Source organism: Camellia sinensis, chromosome 1 (assembly GCF_055761805.1).
Source record: "Camellia sinensis isolate YWXY chromosome 1, ASM5576180v1, whole genome shotgun sequence".
In the NCBI taxonomy this organism is placed as follows: Eukaryota; Viridiplantae; Streptophyta; class Magnoliopsida; order Ericales; family Theaceae; genus Camellia; species Camellia sinensis.
The window spans coordinates 130851999-130877651 of NC_138961.1; the positions used below are offsets into that span (position 1 = coordinate 130851999).

At 32.7% G+C, this 25653-nt stretch overlaps 1 pseudogene across 1 annotated transcript; it reads right to left on the reverse strand.

The window, feature by feature from the left end:
- Positions 1 to 350: 350 nt before the first annotated feature.
- LOC114262572 (alpha-glucan phosphorylase, H isozyme-like) lies at positions 351 to 16973 on the reverse strand (annotated as a pseudogene). Its single transcript, XR_014360797.1, has 12 exons — positions 16839 to 16973; positions 16606 to 16689; positions 5415 to 5609; positions 5246 to 5331; positions 4883 to 5072; positions 4401 to 4517; positions 4067 to 4250; positions 3807 to 3924; positions 3593 to 3721; positions 2896 to 3114; positions 2591 to 2778; positions 351 to 576 (listed from the first exon to the last, which is right to left on the reverse strand). The product of XR_014360797.1 is annotated as an alpha-glucan phosphorylase, H isozyme-like (transcript).
- Positions 16974 to 25653: the final 8680 nt, after the last annotated feature.

The following is a 25653-nucleotide window of genomic DNA, read 5'->3' on the forward strand; positions in this document are numbered from 1 at the left end:
TCATCATCAAAAATGATGAAATAATGTCAAAAAAAAATCGTCACACATTGAGGGTAATACTGACAAAATATGACAATATTTTTCATCATGACAAATTCATTTAGCGACGAAATAAAGAATTCATGACAAAATTAATCTTCTACCTAAGCAAAATAAGAAACGAAAAAACCTTCTTTGGGGATGGAAAATTTTGTCACTAATTCCATAATACTTTTTTCCACATTATATAGCTATGTTATCAAAATTTGAATTTTAGTTCAACACATATAACCCTGTTCATGTTGAAACCTGTTGAATATAACAATTCCATTCACAATTTAACCTAACCCGTCATCAACGCATTTATGAATTAACAAAATGAAAATATTCATTCATCATTACAAATAATTTCATCCCAATACAATAAAATAGTGCAATATCCACAAAATATCCAAAAGTTATAACTTATACAATTCTACCAAACATCCAACAATAACTAGTGCAACTCCACAAAGTATGTGTATCCTTATCAAACAAAATAAACATTCAAGCAAATTACATCATTGTTGCACGTCAAAAATGCCACCCCAATCCAATCTGCAAAAAGATAAATTAAAAGCTTTAGTAATTAATTAATTATACAAAAGATTAAAAACATTAGTAACTTATCAATTTACAATTAGATCAATTATATAATTTATCCCTCTAACATACTTTTTTTCGAGATTATGAGAACAAAAAATTAATTTTAAGGCTAATTCACAAATGGTGCATCCCATTAATGTACCGTAAGTTCATACAACTTATATTGGTCCCTCCTAAGGTATTTCTGTTGGTTCCTGTACAAATAATTTAGCCTTTCGATGGCCTTTTTTGAAGCTTTAAATATAGAGAAAAAGAAATATTGTTTAGACTAATTCACAATTTATACATCTCATGCACCTGTACAAATTGGATGTCCTATGCATGTTTCCATTACTTTCTAATTCTTCAAACATATATTCTTTTATAAAATTTGTTATATTAAAGTTAACATACTTTACCAAGAAGAATGTCCACTTGTGGATGAGTCCCCTCCACTTCCAAAGTGTCCAGTGAATCCTTTGGTCCTAAAAAAGTTGACAACATCAGTCATTATCTCCCCTTGCTTCTTCCTACACTTTGGTACTAAAAACTAGTTTGTCTAGAATGAAATCCGGCTCTAACTCCCAAATCAGGAACCCGATTCGAGTCCCGACTTCTCCCACAAGTCTCTCGTGCCTAGGCGGTCGTGTGTGCCAAGTTTCGTGCTAATCCGACACCATTTGGTGATTTTGGGGCATCAACACCTCGAATTCTAAGTTTCTTAAAGAATTAATTCGCCTAGAGTGAAATTTGGCTCAACTCCCAAATCGGGAACCCGATTCGAGTCCCGTCTTCTCTCACAAGTCTCTCGTGCCTAGGCGGTCGTGTGTGCCAGGTTTCATGCTAATCTGACACCGTTTGGTGATTTTGGGACGTCAACACCTCAAATTCTAAGTTTCTTAAGGAACTAGTTTGCCTAGCATGAAATCCGGCTCTAACTCACAAACCAGGAACCCGATTCGAGTCCCGACTTCTCCCACAAGTCTCTCGTGCCTAGGTGGTCGTGTGCCAAGTTTCGTGCTACTCTGACATCGTTTGGTGATTTTGGGGCGTCAACACCTTGAATTCTAAGTTTTTTAAGGAACTAGTTTGCCTAGCGTGAAATTCGGCTCTAACTCCCAAATCGGGAACCCGATTCGAGTCCCGTTTTCTCCCACAAGTCTCTCTTGCCTAGACGGTCGTGTGTGCCAAGTTTTGTGCAACTCCGACGCTGTTTGGTGATTTTTGGGAGTTAACACCTCGAATTCGAAGTTTCTAGGAATAATTGATCAACTCTCCCTCTTAATCCACACTTGTTAAGCCATATTTTCACCTATGTAGCAAGCTTCATTTGAGGAAGAAACATGTAGGGCCATTTCAGAACCTTATCCAACAACAAAGTATTCTTCGGTTTTCTATACAACTTCTAAAACAGCTTTTCCAAATATTAGAAGTGAAAACTGGTACCTGTTATTGCATGCATCATCAATTTAGCATTATGTAAATCAAAAGCACTGAAGTGAACATATGCATTAACAGATAGATAAATAAATATATGCATAAATGCATTCTTGTGGAAGAAAATAGAAAGGAATCTAACATTTTCTATTGCAGCTTGTTCAATCAATGCACAGCCCAGTACCCGATTTAAAAAACTACTCGAATCACTCTTAAATTTTTGCTAAATTGAAAGATATACTTTGAAGACTGGAGCTTAACTTCATTGAACTAATTGCTTGTAAAAGATTATAATCATTTCAGGATTCTACCATAATAAAAAAAGGAAGACCAGACCAAATTATCTATTATATGACTGTCAGGTGCATTGACATTTATGAATTATGAACTCTGTTGACATACCCAGATATATGTGTGTGGAGAATATATTGACACAACAAACTTAGTGTATGTAGGCAGTAGGTGTAATGAAATTTTGTTAGCAAGGTAAAGTTATTTAAGCAAAAAAATTACATGATTAATAGTTTGAACACAAAGAAGTTTATGATACCTTTAACTTCTTGTACCTATAGACCACACCCAGAATATTTAGCAACTGTCTTTTATATTCATGGATCCGCTTGAACTGTAAGTCAAAGAGGCTATTTGGGTCAATGCTTACACCTGTCACTTGAAATATGAACTGAGCTAATCGCTGCTTGTCAGCCATCTTGGCTGATTCTCACTCAGCTTTGAAGTCTGCATCGTCAGCAAACAATTGGAGAAGAAGGTTCAGTAGTGACATTTATAACCATACAGAAAAATTCACTGACAGATGATTTTTAATATGATCTAAAAATCATCTCTAGTACATACTTTCTGAAGATCTACAAGTAGGTCAAGGTTGGTCACCCATTGATCATTTTTTAACCGTTTGGTGATGATATGGCTGAGTTCAGGGCTACAAAATCAAAGCCATCTGCGAGGAGTTATCCCATTGGTTTTATTCTGGAACTTCTTACGCCATATAGAGACATCGTCTGCAAATAACTCAGACTTTAAAACGTCACTATGCAACTAGACAACACCATTCACCTGCAGGCAGATGGCCAACGAGAGAAGTCACTTTTTCATTTCCAAATGAAATTGATCAACAGATTATCAGAGGTAGTAAAGGATTAGTGGATCAAGGGCTTAAAAAACGAGCAGGACTACGGGCATATGACTAAATAAAGGCAAGGAAGCAATATAACAATAATAGTAGGTCAAGGGGACAACATGATTCAATCAGCATGATTTTTCAGCTTTTGATAGTATGGTCTATATCTAGTTGGAAATAAAAATTACTGTAGCTCCCAAATCAACATAAAAATTGTAGTTTAACAATAAGAAAAGAAAAAAAAAATCAATATTCAGTACGGAGATGTTCTCAAGAAAACTTATTAATTGTTTAATACAATTTTCTGCTTTCAGCTTTTCAACAACTATCACTCGGTAATTCTCATAAGAGCTTTAGATTATGGGTGTACACAATATAATCTGTTTGTTAATCGACAAAGAAGGGAGCTCATACCGTATGTGAAGGCACCACGCATAAATTTGCCATCCGCACAACTGGTTTTTGGGGATTGTTATCCATAATGCGCATGCTGGAAAGCTTACTTTCAAGTTCTGGTTTTGTTGAACGTATCATTGCTATAAACTGCAAGAATTTCATCTTCTTTTTTCAAAAATTGTAAAACAATATACACATAATAAAGAGAGAAAACAAGACAGGATGGACAAACCCTCTTGTCGATTTCTTCAATGATTTCCATATAGTGAGGAAGAAGTTTCCACATAACAGCTTGCGAACATTTCTCTAGTGCCTCAGGAAGGACAGTATGATTTGTATAAGCAATTGTCCTGGTTTAAAATTTCCCTTTTTGTTATTCATTCGCACCAATCATAATTTTGTACTATGAACACATTAAAGCGGCAACAGAAAAAATAGGTGCTGAGAAAGAGTAAATGAAGCAAAACAATTAAGAGAAAACGATAACTGCACCTTGTTGTCACATCCCAAGCTTCATCCCATCCAAGTCCATCATCATCCATTAGTAATCGCATTAGCTCTGGAATTGCAAGAGTAGGATGCGTATCATTCAACTGTACCGCAACCTTATTGGGAAATTCAGACCACTGCCACGAGCTCTTTCCATCTTTCTCTCCTTAAATCTGACAATCATGTCCTGAGATTGATCCCATGATTAGAAAACAACATGGAAAAGTAGCAACTGAGATTGATATCAAAAAAATTAAATAAGAAAAAGGAATCACGAACTTAGTACTAAAGAAGGATAGGGGACCTAAACAAATACAGAATTGAAAAGGCAGCCAACCTGAACTGATGCACTGCACAGGAAAAATTGTTTCTTCAATCGCAAAAGCTTTCCACTTTCTGTGGCATCCCCAGGATAAACAACAACACAAATTTGCAAAGGCACATTTCCAGATCACTATACCACGCAAAAATAATTGAAACACAAATGAGAATAGAAGCAACTTTCCAATAGTTACAGTTACATTTAGTCTGAGAATTTATTATGAGAAAGAAAAACGTAGCAGTTTTAATTCAGGACATATTGCTTTTTCCTTCAATGATTTTGTATTTCAAAATTACAGCTCAGAACGAAGACCAAAACCAAAGTTTCCCTGGACAATTATTCACAGCCCTAGAGTAGAAAGATAGCAGAGGTTTTGAAAGAAGTGAATGACATTTTGGACAACAAGAATGTAAGGGACCATGGTAGTATGTCATGAATTGTGTTCTTTGGCCAAAAAGGGAGGCTCGCTCTCCTTTATATAGTAAGGAAAAACCAACCTGCTGAGCTCTAAAATGGAGCTATGCAGCCGATTCATACTGTCCATCATTAAATTGAAAGAGGTTGAAGTTTTCAGCACCAGCTTTGGCTTCCCACAGATGAAGATTAATAGTGTTCTTGGTTTTGTATCCTGGAATAGGAACATCATATGCTAGAGCTTGTACAACCTCCCTACCAACCCATTTCCGCCTGTAATGCATTCAGAAAGAACCATCACATGGAGAACGTGCAGAAAATCCAAGCAACCACGCAACTACAAATTTAAATTCAGAATCAAACTATGACTTATAATCGCTTTCGTGAACCTAAACATATGAGCAACAATCCAGTTATACGCAAAGAATCCTATAAGTCACACTTACGATCCAGAGGGATGTACTTCAACTTAACCAAAAAATCTGACAGGGAACACAATGTCATGTCTGACAACTTCCCAATGGCTAAACTTCTGCACAATTCCCACCAAATTTAGGCTTAGTACCCTTCCATAATATAATCAATATTTAAAAGGACTATCATGTAAAATCAAACCTCAAGTCAGTCTTTGACAATTTCTTCTTGGCCCTCTTTGCCAAACCGCTGCTTGAACAGCCCATATCTGTACCTCAAACCATACCCCCATGCAGGCAAATTTAATGTTGCCATAGAATCTAGAAAGCAAGAAGCAAGCCTTCCCAGACTCCCATTTCCAAGAGCTGCATCTTTCTCCAGCCAAAAAAAATATTTCTGAAATAATCAATAACTTGATACAGTTACAAACTAAAGTTAAAGAATGAATATAGCCCAAAAACACACTAAATATTTCTGTTTTGCAAATGGTGAAAGGCTGATATGTCTACCTAAGGTCCATAAGAATGTAGAACCTTACCAAGTTACTAACAAAATTGAACCAATAAAATTGTGTCAAATATTATAGATTCATCTTTTACAACAAAGCACAAATAATAATAGATTTTCTCAGCTTCTTTGAGCCAAAATCAGAAGCCAATATGAAATCAAATGAGATGGGTAGTTATAAATGGTAAATCTAAATGCAAAGACCTCCATGGTAAAATGCTTAGTACCTAAGTATTGATGCTTATTTAACAAAACTAGAAGCCAAGTGCTATGATATCTAATCAGCACATCTTTATTACCATGCAATTTGTTATTGAAGCATAGTTCCATGGAAAAAAAGTAACACAAAGTCCTAAACATAGAATTAAAAGGTAAACAGGAAAGGAATGAAGAATGGAAAGAAGAAAAGTACTGAAATAAGTCTAAAATAGACTACAATACTAAGAAAACATTAACTACAAGAAGTGTGAGCTTATAATAATCATTGAACAAAATGAAACTATCATTAGCAATCATTTCAAACTTCAAAGGGCAAAGGCAAACTCAACTACTATGCCAAAAAACCTAGAGAAAACTGAACACAAAACAATGCCAAAAAGCAAGATTTTCTTCTGTATTGAACATGAGAAATGTTGGAAGAACTATAATTAACAAAACCCAATTGTGCTGTTATTGACAAAACATTAAAGCTAATTACAACATGCATTTAATTCAAAGGAATCTATCTAATCTCTTGACTACAAAAGATGAATCATGAATTTAATTCCTTTGAAAAAGGCTACATAAATCCTATTTTTTTCATTCCACTCAATCAAGGGTGTAAAATTAATCTAAGTTATGCACTCAAAAAGTGGCTAATTGCTCTGTTACTAGTCAAATTTTGTCCTCGTCTTTTGTTCGCATAAAATTTCTAATTTAAAGCTCAAAAGGAAAAAAAATAAAAAGAGACACCTCCTATTTGGATTTATAAAACTTTTGAATTTTTTTTTATTTAACTATCTTGTACCTGGTGGTGTCACTAATTTTAGTAGATTACAAGAAATTTGCTATAAATCCCAAAAATGAGATTTGAGAAATAGTCAAGTTCTGACAATCTTTATACATCTTAAAACATTATTTTGACCATTTTCCTATTTATTTAGGATCAGCCAATGCTTTGAGGGCAGATAAGGATGACAATTTGTTATGGAAAGCCAAGAGCTCTAGTTAGTTTATACTTCAGTCCAAATTCCAATGATATAAGAGGAGTTGATAAGATGATTTGGCAGAATGTAACCCCACCCGTAGTCAGATGTTTTGCTTGGTTAGCTTGGAGACAAAGATTGAAGACTACTACATACTTGCAAAGAGTTTGTGTTATCAATGGCAATGCCAATATGGATTGTGTATTATGTAATGCTGAACCAGATTGAACCATGTGCTACTATGGTGCCCACATATCTGGAGAATTTGGTCTGATGTGCTACTATGGTGGGGGATCCATTGGGTGATGCCAAAATCTGTGGAAGGAGTATTGCTTTGGTGGTCTGGGTTCACATTCAACAAATTTGAATAGAAAATTTTGGAAAGCCTTACCTCTGGTAGTATTGTGGTCCATCTGGAAGCTGAGGAATGTTGTTTTCCTGGGTAAGCAACTAGATTTCCTGGCACAATGCGACTGCATTAAAACTAAAGTGGCTATGTGGGTGGGTTAGAGCTTCATCTCCAGGTGTGCGTTTCTATGTGGGTTAGATGACTAGACACTTGGACCCATACCTATCCCCAGGTCCATGTAATATAGCTTTAAAGGATACATTGAAATACTACTCAAGTACATTAAGGCACAAAAACAAATTGAAGATGCTTGCATACTAACAGAACATTACATGTCATTGATTTTAGAGTTACAAACCTAGCATTGATTATGTAGTCCTGTATTCACCTTAAAGGTCAAACAATTGAAAAATGCTAGTCTTAGAGCATGATGACAAGATTAAAAATATTATAGAACTTTGCTTAAGAAACTTTCCCTTTATTGTTGGCATTACTAACTGATCTTTGATTAAATAGACTGAGTTAGAAAGGATTGACCAAAACTTCATTCTTGCATCACTTCTACTTCATAAGTATCGTATCTATTTTGTTGGCAATGATTTAATATTCCAATGAAGTAGGCAAAACTGCAAATGAGGTGGGGGTCATTGATGAGAGCAACTAGTACATCCTCTTATACACACATGGTTAATAAGTTGTTTTAAATTTACTTCACAGATCTTTGACTTCTAGTTTCATTTGTATTTTTTATAAATCAATTAATATATAAGAAGTCACTTCATTCTTATTTTACATACCCAGATAACTTATTTGGGAATGAATATATCTTACAAGAGAAAAAAAGTAGTTACACTTCTTATAGATCATATTTAAGGAACATACATCTGCTCAAATTCCTTTGTTGCTCTATTTAAGCCAAAAAAAAAAAAAATGAATTTACAGCAGTTACACTTCTAGATCAAATTTTATTTCAAGATATTCTTGAGCATTTTAAGCTTCAATATACATTTTTATTTACAAATACATATACATATTCAACCTCCGTTTTAAGCAACCAAGAAAAACCAAGAAAGACAGACCTAGAAATGGAATGGAGAACGCAGAGAAATTCAAAAATCATAATAATAATAATAATAATTGATATCTTATCAGTGAATCAATGAATCAATGAATTTCAATTTGTGAATCAATGAAATCAAAAAAAAAAAAAATACAATCCTAGATCTTATCAGTGCATCAATGCAGAAACAAAGCAACAAAACACAACAATTTCAGACAAATCTAAGGGTTTCGATTTCCTCCAAACCAATGTTCGATCAAATATGAAATTGCTATCTCATTTCTCTCTCTAGAAGTACAAATTGGTTACCTGGTGAACGGGAGAGGACAGATCAGAATGGACGAGAAGGAGGCGATCGATGGCGTCGTTTTCGATTGATCTTCGCTCACAGGTTCATAGATGCCGATAGAGAGAGAGAGAGAGAGAGAGAGAGAGCGAATTGAACTGGGGTTAGCAAAGCAAAAACAGTGTGAAGTAGAAAATTAATAAGCAAAAACAATATTAATAAAAAAAAAATTGGAAGGTAAAGATTGTGTAACTTTAACAATATTAATAAGTAAATAAAAATTGAAGTAAAAAATTTTAAATAAAAAGATTTTAGGTAAGTTTATAAATTATGTTTATATTACAAAATTGTATATTATAAATAGAATATCTACTAGATTTTATAAATAAAAAAAATTGTCATATCTACTAGAAATTTATAAATATCTAAGAACATCTAGAATTTTTTTTTATTAATATTTATAATTAAAATATAATTTGGTAAAAAAAATTTAAAAAAACACTTACTGATTTAAAAAAACACTTATTAATGCAATCTTTAGAATCACATGGAGTAATTTTTAGAAAGAATTTTCACTACATAATAATGCATGCCGTGTAAAATTATGATATATTATAACGTAAAATGCATGTTATCTTAAGTATAAATATTTCACGGCATATTTTTGCAAGCCGTGAAAGTATATAAATTATTTTTGTATTAAAAAAAATCTAGATTGTAACTAGAATATCTAGTTTATTGGGAAAAAAAAATAAAAATTTCTCATATCTACTAGAAATTTATAAATATTTAAGAACATCTAAATTTTTTATTATTATTTATAATTAAAATATAATTTTTCTAGAGAATGAGAGGGTTTAGGACAAAAATAGGTATAGATCTAGAATGAGAGGGAGTGTGGCGTAAGTTTTTAAATATTTTTTTTTTTACTTTTTAAATTTAAATAATTTACATATACTTAGAAGGAAAATATTTTTTAATTTTCTAAAAAAATCACTAAATTCAAAAAAAAATATAAAATTTAATATTCTACGACATGAAATGTATGTTATCTTAAGTGAAATATTTTATAATATATTTTTATATGCCATGAAAATATACATTTTTTACGGTATACTTTTGTATGTCAAAAGAAAATCGGATTGAATTTTTTATTTTTTTTGTAGAAGTTTTCATAACATTCATTAGCTTGTCGTGTAAAGTTATAATATTTTACAACGTGAAATGTATGTCGTGTAAATATTTTACGACATATTTTTGTAAGTCGTAAAAACATACATTTTGTACGACATACTTTTGTATGCTATAAATATATGAATTAACAACTTACACGGTATGTATGTTGTTATTGGCAAAACATTAACGGCTTGCAAAAAAAAATGTTGTAGAATGTACTAACTACGACATGCATTTAATGCATTTCGTAAACATGATGCCGTAAATAGTTATTTTTGTTATAGTATGGAGTGGTGGCGATGATGATGATAACGTTAGTTGTAGAGGTGGAGTGGCAACAGTGGTAGTAGTGATGGTAGTGGAATGACATTTGCAGTAGTGGTGAATGTGGTAGAGGAGATGGGTGGTGAGAGAGAGGGATAAGTGTGAGACAAATAGAGAAAAGAGAGACAGAGTGATGAGTGAGTGAGTGAGAGAGAGAGAGAGAGAGAGACAAAGTGGCGCTAAAAATGCATTTTCTTGTAGTGGATCGATAAATTGAAATTTAATTATTTAAAATCAAAAAATTAGAAATTTTAGTTTGAGCTATTGAAGCACCCACAAGACTTGTGGTTAGAAACCCCATTTTACTTATATAATATATATATATATAGATAGATAGATAGATAGATAGATAGATTTAATAAGAATTTATATTCGTTTTAGATATTTTTTAATATACAAATTATTTTTTAAATTTTTTTTATAAAAATAATTTAACAATCCTATCAATAACCATAATGTATGGGAGAAGTTGAAAAGGGTGCAGGAGTAGGTATAAGAGAAGTCAAAAAGGCTTGTGGGTTGGGAGAAGTCAATAAATGCTGAGGTTTTTTTTTTAAATAAAAAATTAAAAAAAATTAAGATTGGGATATTGGAACTCCCACCAGGCATGTGAGTTAGAAGCTCTTTTTCCCTTATATAATAGATAGATAGACAGATAGATAGATTTAATAAGAATTTATGTTTGTTTTAGACATTTTTTTAATACACAAATTATTTTTTTAAGATTTTTTTTATAAAAATAATTTAACAATCTCATCACTAGCCTTGGTGTATGGGAGAAGTTGAAAAGGGTGTAGGAGTAGATATAGGAGAAGTCAAAAAGTGGGTTGAGAGAAGTCAATAAATGCTGAGTTTTGTTTTTGTTTTTAAATCAAAAATTTAGAAAATTAAGATTGGGATATTGGAGCTCCCACAAGGCTTGTAAGTTAAAAACCCCCCATTTTCCTTATATAATATATAGATATAGATAGATAGATAGATATAGATATGGCCCATACCATTTATATCACACAAGGACCAAAGTACTGGGACAACTGCTGTAATTTTCCATCATCTAAATTAAAGGGATTTAAAAAGTAAAAAAAAAAAGAAAAAAATTATAATATTAAAAAAATTTCACTAAAAAAATATTGATTAAAAATTACAAATTAATTATTGAAAACTCCATACTAAACAAAGTAATGTTTTCTATTAATTTTGAAAATTAAAAAATTATTATTAATTTTTCCTCTGTTTTTTTTTCACAAAAAAATAGCTACATTAATTATCTTCTTTTTTTTTTTTGTGTGTGAAGAGGGGTTTTGACCTGTGATTTTTCTAAAATGGGTGTTCTAAACGAAAAGGGTAGAGCTGGTTCAGACAATAAGAAAAAGTGCTCATGCAAGAGGCGCCTTCACTATGAGAAAGAATAGTCGGTTTTGCATAAGGTGCCTTCTTGGATAATAGCTTCAATATTGGCATGCATGAAGGGCTTAAGTGTGAGACATATGAGAGGGGCTTTAGTGCGAAAATAGAAGAAATGGTTTACAGAGTGTCTTCTTGCTTCACGACTTCAATACTTGTGAGAGAGAAGTAGGCTCAAGTGCGAGAGAGAAATGACGGTTTGTAGGAAGTGTCTTCTTGGGTCACGACTTGAGTGTCTGTGCACATGAAAATAAGTGATAAGGGTCAGAGTGTGTCTCTTGGGGTTACGGTTTTAGTGCTCCGAAACACAAAACCATAGCATATTAATAAAGAGAATTAATTAGTGATAAAATATTTTTGTCTCCTTAAATACAAGAATAGAGAATTTATTATTGGTGACGAAATATTTTTATCTTCCACAACATAACCTTATGAGACGAAAAATATATTCGTCGCGCAATCAATCAGAATTTATTAGTGACGAAATATTTTCATCTCCCATAGCTTATTCTTCCAAGACAAAAATGTATTTGTCGCCCATTTAATAGAAAGATGAAACAACATTGTTCGCATGAAGGAGTGTTTATTGGTGACGAAAATGTTCGTCTCCAAAGAGCTAAAATAATTCCTGCCAATGCAAATGAAATTGGCAGCTGAATTTTGCAAACGAAATTTTTTTTCGTTTTCTATACGTTTGAGAAAAATTAAAAATGACAAAATTAATATTTTGTCATCTTTGGGTTAAATTTTAAGACAAAAAAAAAAATTTCATCACCAAATTTTGTCACAATAGCATAGATTTCTTGTATTTTGTTTCCTTGTTTAATTATTATTATTATTATTTTTCTTTTTGTGGAGAGGGGTTTATTGTGAGAAAGAATAGTAGCTTTGCACAAAATGTCTTCTTGGATAATAATGTTTGCATGCACAAACGGCTTAAATGTGAGAGAGAATAGAGGAGCTTCAGTGCAAAATAGAAGAGATGGTTTATAGAGATTGTTTTCTCGAGTCACAGCTTCAATACTTGTGAGAAAGGGACTCCAGTATGAGAGAGAATTGAGGGTTTGTAGAGGGTATCTTTTCGGGTCATGACTTTAGTATTTGTGTGTGTGTGTGACAGTAAGTGATTAAGGTGAGAGTGTCTCTTAGTTTCTGACGACATTTTAATAAGGAGAAATAATTAGTGATAAAATATTTTCGTCTCAAACTCATATGTTCGTTCCCTAATCAACAAAATTACAAAAACAACGTTGTGTGGGGATGGAGAATTTATTGGTGATGAAATATTTTCGTCTCCTTCAACTTAACCTTATGAGACGAAAATATATTCGTCGCGTAATCAATCAAAATGTAATACGACACATGGAGAATTTATTAGTGATGAAATATTTTCGCCTCCCAAAACATATCCTTCTGAGACAAAAATATATTTGTCGCCTAATTAACAGAAAGATAAAACGAGCATGAAGAGTTTATTGGTGATAAAATATTTTTGTCTCCCATAACTTATCCTTCCCAGACAAAAAATATATTTGTCACCAAATAAATAAGAAAATGAAACGACATCGTCTAATAAGTTTAGAATTTATTGGTGACGAATTCCTTTTGTCGCAAAAAACTTTAAATTTTGTGACAAAAATGTTTGTCTCCAATGAGCTAAAATAATTGGCGCCAACAAGAAAAAAAATTGGTGCCTCTTTTTTTCTGATGAATTTATTTTTTCGTCTCCTATAGTTTTGAGAAGAATTAAAAGAAATGACAAAAGTAATATTTGGTCATGTTTGGGTTACGTTCTAAAACGAAAATAAATTTTATCACCAAAATTTAAAAATTAATTATTGAAAACTCCATACTAAACAAGGTAATGCTTTCTATTAATTTTGAAAATTACAAATTTTTTATTATTTGTTTCTTTGTGTTTTTTCTCACAAAAAAAAAATAGATACATTAATTATCTTTTTTTTTTTTTTTTTTTTGGTGGATAGAGGTTTTGACCATCGATTTTTCTGTAATGGGTGTTCTAGACAGAAAGGGTAGAGTTGGTTCAGACAATGAGAAAAAATGCTTTCGTGCAAGAGGGGCTTTCACTGTGAGAAAGAATAGTGAGTTTGCATAAGGTGCCTTCTTGGATAATAGCTTCAATGCTAGCATGCACGAAGGGCTTAAGTGTGAGACAGAAGAGGGGGGCTTTAGCGCGAAATAGAAGAAATGGTTTACAGAGTGTCTTCTTGAGTCACGACTTCAATACTTGTGAGAGATGAGTAGACTCAAGTGCGAGAGAGAAATGAGGGTTTGTAGAAAGTGTCTTCTTGGGTCACAACTTCAAGGTCCGTGTACATAAAAATGAGTGATAAGCGTCAGAGTGTATCTCTTGGGATCACAGTTTCAATGCTTCGAAACACAAAACCACAACATTTTAATAAAGAGAAATGATCAGTGATAAAATATTTTTGTATTCTTAAATACCATAACAAAGAATTTATTATTGGTGATGAAATATTTTTGTCTTCCACAACTTAACCTTATGAGACGAAAAATATATTTGTCACGCAATCACTTAGAATTTATTAGTGACGAAATATTTTCGTCTCCCATAACTTATTCTTCAGAAACAAAAATATATTCGTCGCCTATTTAATAGAAAGATGAAATGACATTGTCTGCATGATGGAGTGTTTATTGGTGACAAAATATTTTCGTCTTCCATAACTTATCATTCCCAAACAAAAATATATTTGTCGCCTAATAAATAGAAATATGCAACGACATCGTTTAATAGGTATGGAATTTATTGGCGACGAATTACGTTCGTCACAAAAAAAATTATATTTTGTGACAAAAATGTTCGTCTCCAATGAGCTAAAATAATTCGCGCCAATGCAAATAAAATTGGCGCCTCATTTTTGTAGACGAAATTTTGTTTTCGTCTCCTATACTTTTGAGAAAAATTAAAACAAACGACAAAATTAATATTTTGTCATCTTTGGGTTAAATTTTAAGACCAAAAAAAAATTTCGTCACCAAATTTTGTCACAATAGCCTAGATTTCTTGTTATGAATCATGAATTCTCTTAAAGGAGCTACACTTTTGGGATAAACATGAATAATAAATAAGAATGAAAACTTAATGTGACTATCTTAAATTTGTGACACAATGACTTGTAGTAAGATTGCTTGAATTTTTATATTGATTGATATAAATAGATGTATGCAAGTTTGAATAATACTCATTCTTCTCATGAGATAAAGTTCATTCACCATATATTTGTTGAGTTAATGCAATTTAAAGTGCAGCAACTTCTAAAATGATTAATTTCCTCTAGATCAGATCAAAGAATGACGATGTCAAATCAAATAGTGCAACCATATGAAGATCATTTATCTATTTAATGATTGTTATGATATCTATCATCGGACTCTAGGGGTGAGCACAGATTGGTTTTGTGAGGTTTAGAGGGTACCAATCACTACCAACTGTTCCTAGAAATTTGGGTAACAATATATATATATATATATATATATATTGGTTAACAAAGATTAAAGAAGCAAAAATAGACAGACCCATAAATCAAAACAAAGTTTTCAGAGAGATTTTTGTGGGTTCATGGATTAAAAACACTGAAATTGGGAATTTTTGCATGTACAGGCAGGCTCTCTCTCCTTCAAGAGAGCCTCCTCTCTCACTCATCAATTTGGATCTCTCTTTCATTGAAGAAATTTTAGAGAGTTTTGAGCAAAACCCAAGTTGAGAGAGACCTTCATTTCACTAAATGTTATTTTTGTTGATCAAAAAAATGCGAAAAACTCATATTATTAATTATTGAAATTCAGATTTATTCTGCTCTTGTATGTTCAAATTTTGAATTTTAGTGGCACTCACCACTTGTTTGATGAAATGTCTATTATGTCTTGTATTTGTTAAACCTGTAATATGAGTAGAAGGGTAATGGTTTGTTTGGGCTAATGGGTACATATTTTGTCATTAACATGTATTTTTTTCTAAATTTTGAGCAACATCTTGATTAATTTCTTTCCTTAATTTTAATCATGTCTTTGTAGAAATTTTAAAATTTAGATACGTATAGCTTAAGATTTGGGTGGCATTATCGAGATCTCTATATGACATGGAAGAGTAAAATTGTAGTGATTATTCACTTAGTTTAGTACATACTTCATATTCTTCATTGGACTCTTGCAATAGAGAATCTTGAATGGTGTTGTAAAAATCTTAGAATTTGTCACTAATGTTTTCACTTGTTTGTCAAATGATTTTGCTTCATGTGGTTTCTGTCCATGATTGGGGGTAAAAATATGTTGCAAATGTCATTAAAATAAAAAGGGGAAAAAAATTATACATAAATAAATTTCTTGTCCGACTTTTCTCTACACAAAAAATGAATCCCACTACTACTACTTCTAGTAATAAATTTGTTTTATCTATAGCATTACTCAATGAAAAATAGGAGAATCAATATTGATATGAATTCTTGGGCATATTATTGCAAATATGTTATGTATCTAAAAATAACATATTCAAAATTTAAATGTATAGTGTAAATTTAAACCTAGTGTATGTATATAACCACATATCCATACTCCTTTACTAATCATCATTCACCATGTCCTCTCATTACATATACTCACCTAATACAAAATCATAAATCTCGCCTTCTCCACCAATCATAACACTTGAAACACTACATGACCGTACTCTAGCAATACCCAATAACTTTCCATGTATACCATACCATAAATAAATTTAATCCACATAATTAAAATTCTAATTTTTTTTTTCCTCAATATATAGCAATGGCTGGTAGATAGCAGTGGACTTGAGAAGAATATGATGGTTCACAAAAAGAGGCAATCAATTTTAGCTAATTATAACACAAAAACAGAGAACAACTAATGACCATTTTAAGCATAGAAAACTTCTATTTGAGAACAAGAAATAAACATAAGCCAATAATCTGTGAGAATGACAACATAAAGTAAAGAACAGCAGCAGCAAACCCACTAGAGACCGGGATCCAACATTGAAAAACAAAGCAATCCCATAATACTAGAACACATTACACAACAAAATCACATATTCCACTGACCAAAATGGTACTCCAATAGACATTACCAGCAGCATCCTGGTTGTAGTAGTATAAGCAATATATCAACATGGTAGTTAACATATCCTATGTACAACCCATATGGGTAGGTCCTAAAATAACCATAGTTAAAAGATTCTTACAAAACCCAAATAAAAACAAGCATAGGTAGCTATATATAGCTTCACTTAAGTTATATATGACAAGCTGAAGCATAAGCCAGAGCCAGCCACTACAGCCAAGGCTGCACTCCCAGTCGCAGCAACCCCAGCTGTAGCAAGACCAGGCCAAGCCAGCACAAGCAAGGCTGCAGTCCTAGCCGCAACCAAAGTAGCTAAAGTCAGAATAGATAGGGCTGCAGCTTCAGCCATGCTCACGTGTTATAAAGATAACTAGCATAACTGTTTCAAGTAGTTAGGCTGTTAGACCTAAACCATGGTTTGGTTAGTTTGTTATAGTTAGATTAGTTTGTTAAGGTTAGTTTGTTATGATTATATTCAATATAAAAACACTTCAACAAGTACAAAACTAATGAAGAATGCTTAGCAAATTGTCCCGATAAGGTGGATCCTAGTCAGTGGAAGATTCTCATTCAATTTTGGAACAGTCTAAAGGCACAGGTATTAATTGTTGCATTCTATAATTTTTGTACCCTAGAATGTTGTTTTTTATGACGTGATAATGACTTATTGTGGTTGTTATTTCGGTTATGATCAATGAAGTTTTTCGCTATGCTTCAAGTGATGTTTAATTATGACTGATTTTAGTGTTAGTTAAGACTTGATTATGACTCGTTACGGTATTCATGTCTTAGTTATATATTTGTTAATTATTACTCAACAATGTATATGTACATTTTCACATTAAAAATTTGTACTTATCCATGTGCTCACTGTGCACTTTGTGTCCATTATGTTAAAATGTAACAGAATGGCTCCTGTAAGAAAGATGCACCGTGTACCACCATTGAAGAGGGCACTAATTGAACCCTACTCACCCCCGACCGATACATGTACACCTTCTCCTGAAGGTCTTGCAGCAAATGGATTTTAGATTATTGGACCATCTCCGTCTCAAATTAATGTGCTGTTAGGATTTGAGACTATTGCACCATCTCCATCTCAAACTAATGCACCACATGGATCTGAGACTTGTGAAGCATCTCTGTCTGAAACGAGTGCACCATCTCCTCAAAGTCAAACGAGTGGTGCAGGTAATTAAATATGTTTTATCTACCTTCAATTTATCTATTGTTTATATTTTTAAATTTGTAAATACACTAATAATATTATCAAATATGTAGGTGCATCTTCATCAAGGCAAGTACAGGGACCAACAGTTGGAAAAACAACAGAAAAAGAGTTGCCACCAATAATGGAAACAAGCTCCACATTCCAATCACTGAGACATTCAATGCATTCGAAGGTGTGCTAGCGACCCCAGGAGCTAATAAGATCAGCATTCAGATTAGGAGGATGTGCCCCATTCAAGGCATTAAGAGTTGGACAGTTGCTGATCCTGCGACAAAAAGGGCTGTTGTACAAGCTGTCCGTGTATGATTTAATTCCTTTCATAGTATGTGTGGATTATGGAAAAAGTTCCCTTTTCATGTGCATATAGGATGGGAATTTGTTTTCTTTGTTGGTTATGAAAGCTTCAACAAGTGTTTTACAACTTTAGGATAATGGAAAGTAAATAAAAGAGAGGACAAAAAAAATCTGTATGTTCTTTGACTTTCTTGGGAAAGTACCAAATGGATTACCACATGATTAGGGGTTTGTTAAGTCAATATATTCCTCAGCAATCTATTCATTGGTTACATAAGCTACCCTAAACATGTACAACAAAGTCGCAAGCTACCCATTAAACTGACAGCAATCAAAACACTAGAGTGTAATTAGATTTCAATTATAGTTCTGTGTATTTGAAACTTGTAGTGATATATTCATTAACTTTTGCGAACTAATGTATGCTTTCTATTTTTTTAAAATTGAAATATACATTTTACGTTGTTTATTCATGTTTCTTCTCACCACACATTAGTTCTGGCCACTTTAGGGAAATCAATATAATTATGTCGAAATTATAGGATTGATTGTAATTTCATGAACCTTAGGAATGGTTAGTGAATTCAGCAACTAGCTAGCTAGCGAATGCATGTTGTTGTGGAATCTGAGATTTTTGATTAAGATATATATAACTACTCTCTGGACAAATAAACAAAAGAAAATAACAAAAAGGTCACAGGTACAGTTAGAATCTTAAGTTTTTTAATTGATTATTTGGTATTTTGAGAAATAAAATAACTAAAATTAGTTATGGATGTCTAATTTTTGTATCAGTAAAGAGGAAGGTATTATTAATGAAAGGAGAGGAAATGATACAAAAGGCAGAGTAAAAAGTTGTATATTGTCAAAATACCATATCTCAACAATGTTGGCAATTGAAGCAAGACTAATCATATGCAAACCCAAGCCAAACATGAGTTGGAGAAGATCCAACTCAAAAAGCAACAATCAAATGAAGTTACAAATAAAAAAAAGAAAGAAAAGACACTCCATCTCACATTGAGATGATCCCCTTAAGACGAGCAGATATGCCTACAATTGAAAAGAGAGTCACACAAGTCTTCAACTCTTGGTTGAGCACTGAATAAGGGATATCATTGGAAGAGTTCTTCACCCAAAGGGCAATCCTGGTCTTGATGATATCACACAAGTCTTCAACTCTTGGTTGAGCACCATTAAAGATATAGTTGTTCCTTAAATTCCAAATGGACCATAGGACGACAAATGGTGTGGCATTCTAGATTTGTAATAACCTTTTGTTGTATTTGTAGCCAGTCCACCAGTGAAGCTACCCATTAAAGGGAAATCAATCAAAACACTAATGTAATTATATTTCAATTACATTACATAATTGCAAGTTTCTTATTTGATTTGCATTGATTGTAGGATAAATTTGAAATAAGGGATAATTATGAGGACAATGCACTATCCCAGCAAGTTATGGAAAAGAAGTGTAATGTATTACATAAAGATTGGAAGTGCAGAATGAAGAAGAAATGGGAGAAGCTTGTGGATGCGGGAACTGATCCCTATGCTCATCCATACAAAGGAGTCAGATTAGATGATTGGAAGTATTTGATTAACCAAGTATGGTTAGATCCTAAAAACAAGGTATGTTATGATTTAGTTATAAAATAATAATGTATTATTAACAAGCTCCGTGAAATCGTATAGAATGAAGGATCAAATTATCTACCTACAAATGCAAAGTATCTGACCACTTTCAATATTACTTAGTACTGTTATCATTGTTTAACTATATATGCAACAAACCCTTACAGTGTGGATTTTTGTATCTAACCACCTTCAATATGACTTAGTAATGTTATCATTGTTTAACTATATATGTAACAAACCCTTACAATGTGGATTTTTGTAGCGTCGCTATGACGCCGACAAAAATAATAGGAGCAAGCTACCCTACAATCACACTAGTGGGTCGCGATCTTTTCCGACAGCGATGAGTATTGCGGTGAGATATATTTCATTGATTTTATTAACTTTATCCACACTTATTTAATATGTTACCATATTAATGAAGGAGTGTTCTTTTTGGTGTTTGGCATATCATAGGTGTAGGAAAATGGTGGATTGTTGCCAGATATCTGTGATTTCTACAAGGACACTCATAAGAACAAGAAGACAAAATAGTGGATTGATCCTATATGCGGTGATTTACATGCAAGTATTCCAATCATTTGGGCACTTATATATGCAACTATTGTGTTTGATTTATAGTAACAATATTTATATTTTAAAATTATAGGAGCAAATGACAATGGTGCGAGATGAGTCTATCGAGTCTGGAACGCCGATGAGGCAAGAGGATATATCAAGAGTGGTTCTTGGTAAGAATAAGGGATACTTGAGAGGATTTGGGGTTGGACCAAAGCCTTCTTATTGTGATTCTGGGTTCTCTGCTGCATCACAAGCACGTGACGAGCAATTGAAAATGCTTACATCCAAGTTGGAGATACTGCATGCGGAGCAGCAAAAAAAAAAAAAGAGGGGCAACAAATAAAAGAGGCAGAGAATGCAAGACAATGTAAGGAGATGCAGCAGCAGCTTTTTGGCCTTCAGAGCATGTTGGTGCAAGTTTTGAAAAATTGCAATCCACCAAATTCCCTACGATAGCTAGTCATGGTAATGGGTAAGTGTGTTAAACCATGTTTCATTATATTTATGTTCAAAGTAAAGGCAAATAAACGTTTGATGAGAATATTATAGAGAAATGGTCGCCTTTAAACTAATTGTCACCAAAATTTAAAAGATGGCATTTATAGTTTACTTTTTGTTGACTACAAAAGAAACTTCAAACATTGTAATGTTCCAGGGACCAATAGTTATTGGCTGTTCCATGGACGAATACTTAAACCAGTATTGTTGATTGTTCCATGGAAACCAAAATGTGATTAATAAAAAAAATAAAAAAAAAAGGCAAAACAAGCCGGTTGAGGCCAAAAATTGGAAACAACCTGAAAACAACCCGAGATCGTAACGGTCACCTCGGCCTTGATCAAACAAACTTGTGAGAGCAAGCGGCGCATCGACAGGATGCACGGTTAGATATTTAGAACATAAAAGTGTGACAAAATAGGCAAAACTAGGCCGTTTGGGATCCAAAATTGAAAACAGCCTCAAAACCAATGCTTGCATGCCCTAAGACCAATGCTGCTGCCTAAAAAATTCCTATTTAAGTTGAACCCACAAGAGGCTTTGAGCTAATTTGCAGCCTTTTTTTCAACATTATAAAATCACACAAAACACTCATTCAATTCAATATTAGTTAAAAATACTTGCACACAACCAAGCAATTATTTGAAGCCTAATTTCTTAACTTATGTATTTGAATTAAAGAATCATAGAAATGCCAGACTGACCATTTAACTGATATTTGATGAATCACTGAATCATGGAGCTTGAAAATAAACGAGAACATAAATATTCAAAGAATACATACCACGTGCAACTTCCAAGTTCAAACAATGAAGACATCGGAATAATGAATTTCACCATCAAGAGATGAGAAATTATCAGTCTTCAAGTGTGAGTATTGTCAAGTCCCTTCAAAACAGTTAGATACTTCTAGATTATGCAAGTATGATTGATTTATTTACTTCTAAAAATGCAAGAAGAGCGAGGATTAAGCTACACTTATTAGTTGTTATAATATAATACTAAGTATGTTTTGTGATTTTGACACAAATCTTTTGTCTTTTGCCTTCATTTTTTTTTTCCATTTTTTTTTCATTCAATGGAGAAAAAAAAATGTGAAGGGCCCCAAAAATTTATTAGCTGATTATTGGCTTTGAGCCCCGAAAATCTCAAGTCCGGGCCTGAGTTGTGCAAACATTCCTTTTGGCGACAAACATGTTGGGCGTGGAAGCTGACAATTGGCAACCAAACTAAGAGGTCGTAGAATGTCACATTTGGCGACCAAAATTTTTGGTCATGGAATGTCACAATTGGCGACCAAACTTTTTGGTCGTGCAATGTGACAATTGGCGACTAACATGTTTGGTCGGGAATATGTCACTTTTCGCGACTAAAGTGTTTTGGCGACTAAATGGATTAGTCGCAGTAATGATATATTTAGTGACCAAAAATTTAGTTGGCAAATCCAACTTTTTCCCGACTAACAAAAGTTTTGATCGCTAATTACTTTTGCCGACCCTCAATTGGCGACCAAAGTGCGACCAAAAAAATTGGTCAAGAATAACTTTTGCCGACTAAAAATGGACTTTTGCCAACCAAATTTTTAGTCGGCGAAAGTGCGATTTCCTGTAGTGTCTCTTTAGTATCAATCATTCATATTAACTATAATTCCATGAATAATAAATGAAAACTTAATAAATTGACTAGTATGTTTATTTGAGAAGGGGTAAAACTTAAATAATTAAGATATCATTTATTGATCTCCTAATTCAATGAGCAAAAATGAAAGGATGAGAGCTTTAAAATAAATAAATATGCTCAAAATTCCTAGTCTCATAAGAAAGAAAATACTATTTATGTTTATAATATGATATAAGATTATTTTCAAATTAATTATGTTAAAACCCCAATTGTAGTTTTTGTATCTTATCGTTTATTTTTGGACACTGGTCATTAAAAATTTATGTTCCTTCTAATTTTGAAATTTTTTTGTTTTTTTTTTTGTCTAAATTAACCTTGATAGTTATTTTCAAATTTTGGAATAAATGTTTAGTTTATTTAAGAATACCTCTTTTTTTAATTCTAATATTATTTATGATGATTTGTATAAATTAAAGTATAATGATGTATTTTCTCAAAAATTTATTTACTTTTAAATCATAATGTTGGTTCTAAATGTAGCCTAAGAAATGAAAACTGCTCAAACTAGTGGCATAAAAGGTTATAATATATTTTCTAAAAAAAGTTCTAGAGACTAGTAAAAGATAAGATTCTTTTGAATTTAAATTTTATTGATTTTAGTGTGTATGGGTTGTATTAAGAAATGTTGCACTCGTGCCCTTTAAACTACTATAGAGGGTATTTTATTAATTTATTTTCGTTTTGGGAGTCGTTGGAGTTGTTGTATCTTGGTTTTGAAGGAGTACAATTCGATATGGACTTGTTGAAATTGTTCATTTACGCTTATTTTCGTTGAAAAGTTCTTTGGGAACTTGGAAAATTTGTTCTAGTGTCGACACTAGTCTTCCTGGAGGTCGACACCACCTTTCTTCCTTGCTCATAGTGTTGTTAGCACCATAAATCTGCAATTTTTATTATTATTTATTATTTATATAATTGCAGGACACTTGGCATCCTTTTATTCATTTGGAAGTTAAAAGAAGTTATAGAGATAATGGAGAATGTGAAGGACAAAGTGGATGAGTGGGAGGACAAAGTGGATGAGTGGAAGGACACATGGCAAGACAAGAATGAAGATGGAAGAAATGGGTAGTTACTAAGTAGTTATTGCTGTATTTTTTCTTCTATAAATAGCCATTAATGGCTACATTGTAAGGATCCAGAACTTAAATCAAAGACAATTGATTTCAATATTTCTTGTTATCTTCCTTATCTTAGGAGTAGTTTAACATAGATTTATATTTCGAAGCATTTATTTTCAGCATTTCCATTTCGAAGCATTTTATGCACTTTCTTTTCGAAGCATAGGAGTAGCGGTAAGTAATTATTACTTTGATTGTTCACTCAATCATCTTTCTCCGTCCCTTTTTCTTCTTTTACTTTTTCTTTTCGCTACACTTGGCAAATTTAAAGTCCTCTTCGTTGAGGCAAAAGAACCGTCAACACAATCGCTTGATAATTGGCTTGAATTTAATCTGTAAGGATTTTTCAATCCTTGCTGGCACGCTCGCATTTATGATATTTTCCTTCGTAGGAAAAATAAGCCAACATTTTTTGGCACGCTCAGTGGGACAGCCAAGTGTAAGAAATGACAAACGATTTGGATTTCGCCATTCGAACTTGTCAATATGAAATATATTGGCGTGAAAGAGAAATTTTGGATCTTCAAGAAGAGATCCATTTTCTTGATGAAATAAACTTTCATCCCTTACAATATTATTTGGTGGAAGAAAAAAGACACCATTTAATTGGAGAAATTCATCAACTTGATATGGAAATTCGTTAATGGAATGATGAGTTATCAACTCTCACTACCAAGTCTTTAACTGAGGCTTTAATGGCCGGAATTAGTGAATTTTTTCAGAATTTTTCCATGGTTGAAAATAGCAAAAGCAAAGAGTTGATTTCATCAATGGCTCGGGGGGTTCAAGAGTCCGTTTTTAAAAAGCCGAATTATGAAATTAACACAACGAAAGAGCATGTTCTTGAGCCAAATTTGGCTAAGAATGATGTTCCATGTATGACTCGAGGGGTCCAAAAACCAAATTTTAGAGAGTCAAGTCATGAAAATAATATATCTATGGGTGATTTTCATAAGCCATTAATGGCTAACATGGAAAAACAACCCACTTTGCCAAATAATTATGAAAACCTATTCGGCAAAAATCATGTTTTTAAAACAAACATGGTCAAGAATAATGAACAAGCCACTGTTCATGAATTCAAAATTTTTGACATTTTTCAAAATGTCAAAAAGTATAAATTTTCATGGTCACACTATACCATGACTTTTGGTGTTCAAAATCCTTTTTGGATTTGTGGTTCACATCAAAATATAATTATGATGATGTGGCTAATAAAATTAACAAATTGTTCTTATGAGTTCGAAGCACTAAGAACAAGGGATGACCATTTAAAATGCATGAACTTGGCTAGAAAAAGCCTGTGCATTTAAATAAATGGCTGAGAATGGCTTATCTTTTCAAATTGATGGCCAATTGTTTGTATGTACACAATCAAAGCATCGAAGATACATTCGAAGCATCAAGAGTTGTTTCGAAGGTTGATTACTTCACATTCGAAGCTGTATAAAACTTTGAAGATACATTCGAAACATCAAGAGTTGTTTCGAAGGTTGATTACTTCACCTTTGAAACTGTATAAAACTTTGAAAACTTTCGAAATGTGTACATCTCTTCAAATATATGTAAAATGACAATTAATTAGTTGTCAAATAATGCTTGTTTTTGGCATCATAAATTGGCTCGAAGAACAACAGTTTTGGTGTCTTCGAAGAATTAATAATTGGTTCGAAGCACAAAATTAATATTTTCATTAATTATGTGTGAACCAAAACATATAAGTTTTGAATATCCACAATGTTGGCCAAAAACAGCTTCGAAAGCCGTTTTGCCATAAGTTGCTTCGAAAGCCGTTTTGCCATAAATTTTGTAAGCTTCGAAGCACTCTATCTTGCATCAATAACAGCTTCGAAGAAATAATAATGGTGGTTGTGAACCTTCGAAGCTTTGTCGAGTATTTTTGAGGATGTAATTCGTCTTTTGTCGGTTCCATCGACCTTCGAAGAATGATTTTGGTCCTTTATATCACTTTTGAAGCTTGTTACTAGTAATAATTCGAGTCATCT